Below are 8,409 nucleotides of genomic sequence, written 5' to 3' on the forward strand. Positions count from 1 at the left end.
TCCTGGAGGAAGGGACCACCAGCAGTGTGAGCTACACTAAATCGAAACAGAAGCCTGTCTTCCAGAAGTTCAAACACAGCAGCTGAGGCTGGGCATGGTGGCTCATGCCTGTAATCCCAACACTCTGGGAGGCTGAGGTGGGCGGATCATTTGAGGTCGGGAGTTCAAGACCAGCCTGGCCAACACGGTGAAATTCTGTCTCTACTAAAACTACAAAAATTAGCCAGGCGTGGTAGCTTGCATCTGTAGTCCCAGCTAGGAGGACTGAGGCAGCAGAATCACTTGAACCCAGGAGGCAGAGGTTGCAGTGAGACAAGATCACTCCAGCCTGGGTGATAGAGCGAGACTTCGTCTCAAAAAAAAAAAAAAGAGCAGCTGATTGCCACAGAGGGAGGGAGTGGATGCTCACCGATCATTTTACATGTCCCAGGTGCCATTTCAAACACAGCAGCTATCACTCTGCTGAATAGGCAATTGTCTTTTGAGACAAGTATTATTATACCCATTTTGCAGTTGATGAAGCAGGTACAGGGAGGTTACATAATATGCTCAGTGTCACATAGTAAGAGGCAGAGCTGGGATTCACTGGGGTTGTGGTAGATCTGGGCTCTAAGGCAACCACTCAGAGAGGATTTCCCAGTCAGACATTTGAATCCCCATTCAGGCCTTACCTGGAAGCCAAGACAAAGGTGCATAAGAGGTGGGTCCTGCTGGGATGTGGGCAATGCCAGGCAGATGTCCCTGGTTTGCCCAAGGGCCCTCCCACATCTGTGCCAGCTGTGGCTAGGCCCTTGCCGGTGAGGCAGCTGTGACTCCATTCCCAGCCCATTGGACCTCCATCCATGTGATTAGGCTCCCAGGACTCAGGGCTCATAGCTGGCCACCCCGAGGTCCCAGCAATGACAGCTACTGGCCATACTGGTCTGTGGAGAAGGTTGTTAGTTGGCAGAGTTCTGGAAGGTGCAAACCAGGACTTCACTAGAAATTTCTTCACCATCTCCAAGGATATTAACAGGCCTGTTCTATTCTATCTCCCTAATGTGTCCCCACAAAAGTCTTCCCCGCAAGACCCCTGAGATGGAAAGAACTTCCACATCTCTGTTTTGTTTAGTTTTGTTTTGTTTTCTTGAGACAGTTTAGCTCTTGTTGCCAAGGCTGGAGTGCAATGGCACGATCTCGACTCACTGCAACCTCTGCCTCCTGGGTTCAAGTGATTCTCCTACCTCAGCCTCCCAAGTAGCTGGGATTACAGGTGTGCGCTACCATGCCCAGCTAATTTTGTATTTTTAGTAGAGACAGGGTTTTGCCACGTTGGCCAGGCTGGTTTCAAACCCCTGACCTCAGGTGATCCACCCACCTCGGCCTCCCAGAGTGCTGGGATTATAGGCATGAGCCACCACGCCCGGTCTGGTTTTGTTTTTTAAGGAAACATTTACATATTTGGTCCTCTGATGAATGACTGTCCCCAGCAGATAGCAAGTTCCTTGCAGGCCAAAACCTGGACTGCTTTTGCTCATCGGTGCTTAGCTGCCAAGGGGCAGCCGCGCACAGAGTTGCTCCATGAAGATGCGTTGAAGAAATGGACCAGGTGAAATTCACAGAGCACCTACTGCGTGCATCAGCCGGAGCTGGGTTATAAGGAAGAAGGCAGGCTCACTGAGGGTAGTCCCATTCCTCCTGGAGCCTTGTCCACAGCAGGCATGCAGTCAACGTGTGCGATGAGAAATACAGACACTTTCCGCCCTCAGAGCTCAGGCGGAAGGTGGGGGCCCATCATGACTAAGGTTGGAGACAGAAGAGACCAAAGATGGCTCCAAGCCCCTCGTGGGTTGCAACCAGGGCTCCCTCCCCTTTCCTGCCTGCTTATGTCCCGTACACAGGGGAGCGGAAGGAAAACTCAGGAGCTGTAGCTCCAGGCGACTGAGAGAAACCGTGGCAGCCACACGCAGAGGCCTGGCTCTAACCCCTCAGGCGGGATCACACCCATGCCAGGAGCTGGCCTTGGGTTAGAGCCCCAAAAGCCTCGGGCAGGCCAGCCATGTCCAGGGATGGGGCTCAGGGTTATGAGGCAATGGCAGAATAAAGGGGCACGGAGGGAGGCTGAAGAGGAGAAAGAAAGGGAAGGAGAAGGAGGTGTGGCACACAGCTGGAGGGGCAGCACGAGGGGCCACCAAGCCCCAGATGCCCCCATGTGGCAGTGACTTCCCAACAGGCTGCCCACCCTTAATCTCATCCCACTGGAGGCAGCACAGGGTCCTATGAAAGGGACACAGGAACCAAGTGACAGAGCAGGGTAGCTGGGGTGGGTTGGAGTTGTAGGGGCCAGGGCCACTCAAGATAGGGGCACCGAGGACCCTGAGGGGCCACAGGGAGCCCGAACCTGAGTCAGTGGCTCTTCTATCGGACACCTCAGCCCTGCCTGCTCCCTCTCCTCTGGGCCCATCTTCAACAGTGTTTTCAAGGGGCTGCTAAGTGCTGAACCCTGCACCACTGGGGGTTCAGCAGTCTTGTGGAGGGAGTTTCGTTGTGGAGATTTTACAGCTGGAGACGGACAACATATGCAAGCAACTGAACAGATATGTCTGCTATGTAATATGTATAATCAGCCAGGCATGGGGGCTTATGCCTGTAATCCCAGCACTTTGGGAAGCCAAGGCGGGCGGACCACCTGAGGTCAGGAGTTCAAGACCAGCCTGGCCAACATGGTGAAACACTGTCTCTACTAAAAATACAAAAATTAGCCAGGCATGGTGGCGGGCGCCTGTAATCCCAGCTACTTGGGAGGCTGAGACAAGAGAATCACTTGAACCCAGGAGGTGGATGTTGCAGTGAGCCAAGATCACGCCAGTGCACGCCAGCCTGAGCGACAGAGCAAGACACCGTCTCAAAAAAAAATAATATGTGTAATCACATATTAATCACATCAGTGTCAGGGCTATGCTGGAAAATAAAGCTGAATAAGAGGCCTAACAGGACAGGGCTAGGGAGTGGCAAGGGGTCTGGAGGGGCCTCTCTGAAGTGGATATTTTGAAGTGGGTCTTGGAAGGGGATGTCAGATAACATTATCCTGGATAAATCCTTCTGGAGAAGGCTCCTGGGTGCCTGAAGGGAGACTGCTTAGTGGACACTGACTGGGGCAGGAGGAGAGACCTGAGAGAGAGAGGCTTATTCCTTGCCTCAAGAGAAGAAAGAAACCCAATATTTTGTATTCGCCATCCGCGGTCTGGCATTCCGTTGGCACCATTCTCATTTAACGCTGACAGCTCCCAACAAGGTGGAAAGTGTTATCTCCACTCCACATCTGAAGCCGGGGGCTCAGAGATGACAGGCAATCAGCCAGTGCCCCACCCCACCCCATTCCCTCCCTTCTAAAGGACTTTCACCCCAAATCACTTTCCAAAATGCTCTGGGGAGGCTGGGCATGGTGGCTTGCACCTGTAATCCCAGCACTTTGGGAGACCAAGATGGGTGGGTCACTTGAGGTCAGGAGTTCAAGACCAGCTTGGCTAACATGGCAAAACCCTGTCTCTACCAAAAAAACACAAATTAGCTGGGTATGGTGGTGCATGCTTGTAATCCCAGCTACTTGAGTGGCGGAGGCAGGAGAATCGCTTGAACGTGGGGAGCTGGAGGTTGCAGTGAGCCGAGACTGCACCACTGCACTCCAGCCTGGGCGACACTGTGAGACTCTGTCTTAAAAATATAGGTCAGGAGTTCGAGACCAGCCTGGCCAACATGGTGAAACCCTGTCTCTACTAAAAATACAAAAAATTAGTCAGGTGTGGTGGTGGGCACATGTAATCCCAGCTGCTTGGGACGCTGAGGCAGGAGAATTGCTTGAACCTGGGAGGCGGAGGTTGCAGTGAGTTGAGACCGCGCCATTGCACTACAGCCTGGGCAACAAGAATGAAACTCCACCTCTCTCTATATATAAAATATATATAATATATAAAAATATATATATAATATATATGTTTATTATATAATATATAAATATATATAATATATATGTTTATTATATTATATATAAATGTATATTATATATGTTTATTATATAATATATAAATGTATATAATATATATGTTTATTATATAATATATATTTATTATATATATAAAAATACATAAAACTAAATGCCCTGGGGAGCTAGATCTAAGACAGCAGGAACTACTGCTACAGGGAGAACCTCTCACGTGCCCACAGCGGCCCCTGTGATCTCGGGATCCAGGAAGAACTGGTGACATCGGCCTGCCGCTGGCAGCCTCCCATATGTCAGCGGAAGAGGGAGGCATCAGCAGGGTGGATCTGGCGGTGCCCCAGTGAGCCCTGGACCGGCATCACCTGGGCCCGCTCGCCCTCCGCCTGTCTGGAGAGGAGAGGGGAGCCTGAAGCCATGCAACCCTTATCCCCAGCTAAGCTCCGGGATTGCGAGGTAGATTAAGGGCATTCACTCAGGAGGGCACCTGCTTAACCAATATCCTCCGAAATCCGGGCTGCTCACCAGCAACAACTGAGGATGCCGGGCCCGCAGGAAGCGGAGTGGGACCAGGCGGGATCCTTTCCTCGCCTGCTGACTTCCCGCCTTGCTATCAGCACTGCCGCCAGGGGGCGCGCCCGCGCCGCTGGGCTCTGAGCCGACCTCCGCGTGCACCTGCGCTCCTTTGTGTGTTAGATTAACATCTGGTGCTTACCTACTATGCGCTTACTCGATGCAGGTCAGGGGCTTCCTGCATTTCCAGGATGCAGCCTCTATGCCAACAAACTGAGCTGGGCAGTGGAAAGAAATCCGATTTACTCCTGCGCCCACCACCCACGCTAGGGCCTTCCTGCTTCCAGTCTCTGCTGTCCAGCCTTCCAGTGGCCTCTAGGGAGCTCGCCTAAAACCGCTCTGCGGTTCCTACAGCTCCTAGGAGAAAGTTAAACGCCCTCCTCTCCAGGTCAGAGGCCTTGGAGCCCCCTATGTGCTCCCTTCGCACTGTTCCTCCATAAGCCCTGTGGTGTTAGGGCCTTCGGCCCTTCGCACTTCCCCGCCTGCTTCCCCGCTGCAACGGCTTCGCCTCTCCCTTTATCCCCCCAGGTTGGTCCGGCTCCCGACTCCCGCCTGGCAGCCCCAAGACCTGTTTCAAGCAAAAATGAATCGCACAGTGCCTGGATCGGAGATTTCCTCCTCCCTCCCCGCGACAGACGGGTAGCCCCATGAGGGCGGGCGGGGGCCTGGCCGCCGGATTCTTTGTCTACATGGTGCCTCCGCAGGGGGTCCAGTGGAGCCTCACTGAATACACAGCGGCGAACTCTGAGCCCCGGGGGAGTGCACATCAAAAGGAACCTCCCAGCCAGCTAGAGAGAGGGGTTGGGCTGGGGCTGGGGTCCCCTTCCCAGGTCTAAGGTCCCACACATTCACACACACAACAAAAAGTGCTTCCCCCGTGCCACCCCATGTCCCCAGGTCCCTGGCCCTTGCTGCCTCTTCTGCCCTCTTCCAAGAGACCACCCTTCCTTTCAGAGCGATGGCCTCCTAGTCCACTGGCTGATGCCTCCACCCCGCCCACCCTTCGTGGTCTTGGAGTGAATTTAACCCTTTCTCCACCAAGTGAAACCACCCTGGGGCTTGGGGTACCTGTTAGAGAGAGGGTGTTTCTATCTGTGATGTGTGGTCAGGGGCGCCCGCCCTCCCCTGACAGAAACCATTCCTGCGTTTCCGCCGGCGGCAGCGCAAGGTGTGCAGGAGGAAGGAAATTAAACCTGTGTTGAAGGAAGGACACCTGGCGGAAAGGAAGGGGCTCAGGCTCCCCTCCTCTGAGGAGCTTTCAAGTGGGGGAAATCCCCCCACACACCTCCATTCTCTAGGGGCCTCGCTGGGCCGCTGGTAGGTTCCAGTCCTCTCCTCTGTCACTTCCCAGGCGCACATGGCCAGCTCCTGGATTCCACCCTTCAACCCACTTGTTTCCCGCCTGATGCACATGACCTGCGTCTCTGAGTGCTCCAGGCTGCCTGGAGGAGGCATTCAGGTACACATGGCCCCTCAGGGAATGATGGTCTTGCTCACAGCACCCAGGATGCTGGCTGGGCATATCTCAGCCAACACACACTCCCACCGACAGCCCCGGATCTTTTGCTCCCACCTCACAGGGTTGGCACCTGTGGAGTCTTGAGGCCCAGTAATGACCCCAGGAAGCCATCAAGTCCAGGCCCTGTCGTCCCACCACACTGCATCCACAGTGGTATCTGAGTGGCCAGGGAAGGTAGCCCTCCCCAGCTCTCAGCACGGCTGTCATGGGGCTCTGGAACTCCCAAGCCCTTGGGCAGGACTCCAGCAGTCAGCTCTGATTACAAAGCCACCTGGGAGCCCTGTGGGTGGGACAGGACTCCAGGTAGGACCTAGCAGGCCTCTATCCAAGAGGGATGTATGTGGAAAGCTCTCCACTCCCAGAGCCTTGGTCCTGAGGCTCTGCATTCATGGCAGTGGTAACCCTCTTTCCAGGTGAATCAGAAACAGGGCGCCCCAGAATCAGCCCAGCCATGAGGAGCATCTCTAGGGATCCCCATCTCTGCAGCCCCCACCAGGTTCACCACTCCTGGTCAGGTTCACGATTTTTCTTTGCCTTGCAGCTCCTTGGTCCTCTCCGCCTCACCCCTGCCCCTTTCTTCCTCACAGCGGTGGCTCAGCCTCCCCCCCACCCTTTTCTTGGTTCCTGTCTCAGCGTTTCTCTCATCTCTGAGCCCCTCTCTCTCTCCTCCTCTCGGTTTCTCCTTTTCCTCCCCTTCCTTCCTCTCTTTCAACCTCCCCTCCCACCCCCTCCAGTCCAGCAATGGGCTAGGAACGCAGCAGGAGCCATGACAAGCCCAGGCGGCTCTCCCGACCCTTGGTGCCCCCGAGGCCATTTCCCCGCGCTCCCTGTGCCGGCAGCAGCCGCGTGCGGAGAGGGCTTGCCGACCAGAAGGGGCAGCAGGTTGGAGCTGTGGGTACGGGGGGCTCAGATCAAAGGCCAGGAATGTCTGGCCCCCTGGCGTGAGACTTCCTTCAGCCGTGGCCCCCACCTCGTGGAACGCCCGCCGTTCTAGGCCTCTGTGGGACTGGGTCGGCTCATTCTCTGCCTTTTCTGCCACAGTTCCCTACACAGCGGTCCCTGCTCCCCACCGGCAGTGCTTCCTTCACCCCAGACCGGGGCTGCGCAGAGTCCTGCTGCCTCAGGTGGCCTGGGAGGGGGCCTAGGGAAAGGCACCCAGGTGACCGGTCGTGAGTCCCCAAAACCTGACCACGATGTCAATACCACCCGGGGCTGAGACCCTAATTCCTCGCTCTGGAGAGGGAGAGGAGAGGAAGTAAGCCCGAAGGGGGCCTGGAAGGACTCCTTTCCTGTGGGGAGGGGTGGGTATCTGGAGGCATTTGGTGTCCGCACAGGGCAAGGGCCTTTACGCCAAACCTCAGGCTGGAGCTCCCTATCAGTAGAACCGGGGCCTCAGGCGGGACAGTCGGGCAGTGAGGGGCGCTCCGGAGGGCAGCAAGGTCCTCCAAGGACCTGGGCCGCCCTCGGCCAGAGCTGCGCGTTTCACCGGTCCCTGATGGTCCAACCGAGAATCCCAATGAGGCTGTGGGTCACGCCTCCGACCCGGGCCGGAGGTCGGGCCTGAACCCCTCAAGGAGGAGAAAGTGACCCGACTCCGAGAGCAGGAAATGCGACTGGCCGCTGGTGTCAGTTGCAGGAAATGCAAAGGCAGCAGGAGGTCCCGATATCGATCTGATCCCTGACAAAAGACTCAAATGACACTCGGCTCCGTCCCCCGGCGCCGCCCGCAGCCAGACCTTCGAGCCTCCGCGGACTTTTCCGCACGTTCCTCGGACACCCGGGAAGTGACCTCCCGCGGCCAGGACGAGAGGCCGGAGAGCGGGCGGACTCGGGAGGCTGGAAGCTGGGAGGGGGTGCGTTCCCCCACCCTCTGATCCTGACCTGCCCGAGCGGGGCTTCTGGAAACATCCCTGTGCTTTCTACCCTCGATTCCTCGCGGGCCCACGTCCCAACGGGTCACGGTCCCCGCCAGCAAAGGAGCCACCCGTTCATGCCCACGCCGAGCCCTCGCCACGCGAACGCCCGGGTCAAAGCCCCAGCGCCCTAACCCTGGCCAGCGGGGGGCCGTGGCTGTAGCAGAGGGTCCGGCCCACCGCGTCCCCCCGAAGCCCCGCGGCGTCCGGGGCGCGGGCTTTGCCCAAGTTTGCTGGGCGATGCCCTTCCCGGAGCCCGAGTTGTGGGCCGGGCGGGAGGGGCGCGTGATTGACAGGCTGAACTACAGACTCATCTCTTACCTTAGGCCGCGGGCGCTGATTGGCTGCTCGCTGACATCCTCAAACCCGGCTGCTCCGCGCTGGGCTCGGGAGGGGGGCGGCTGCGGGTGGAGGTGCGCTTCTGACAA

This window comes from Hylobates moloch, unplaced genomic scaffold (genome assembly GCF_009828535.3).
Source record: "Hylobates moloch isolate HMO894 unplaced genomic scaffold, HMol_V3 SCAFFOLD_10, whole genome shotgun sequence".
In the NCBI taxonomy this organism is placed as follows: Eukaryota; Metazoa; Chordata; class Mammalia; order Primates; family Hylobatidae; genus Hylobates; species Hylobates moloch.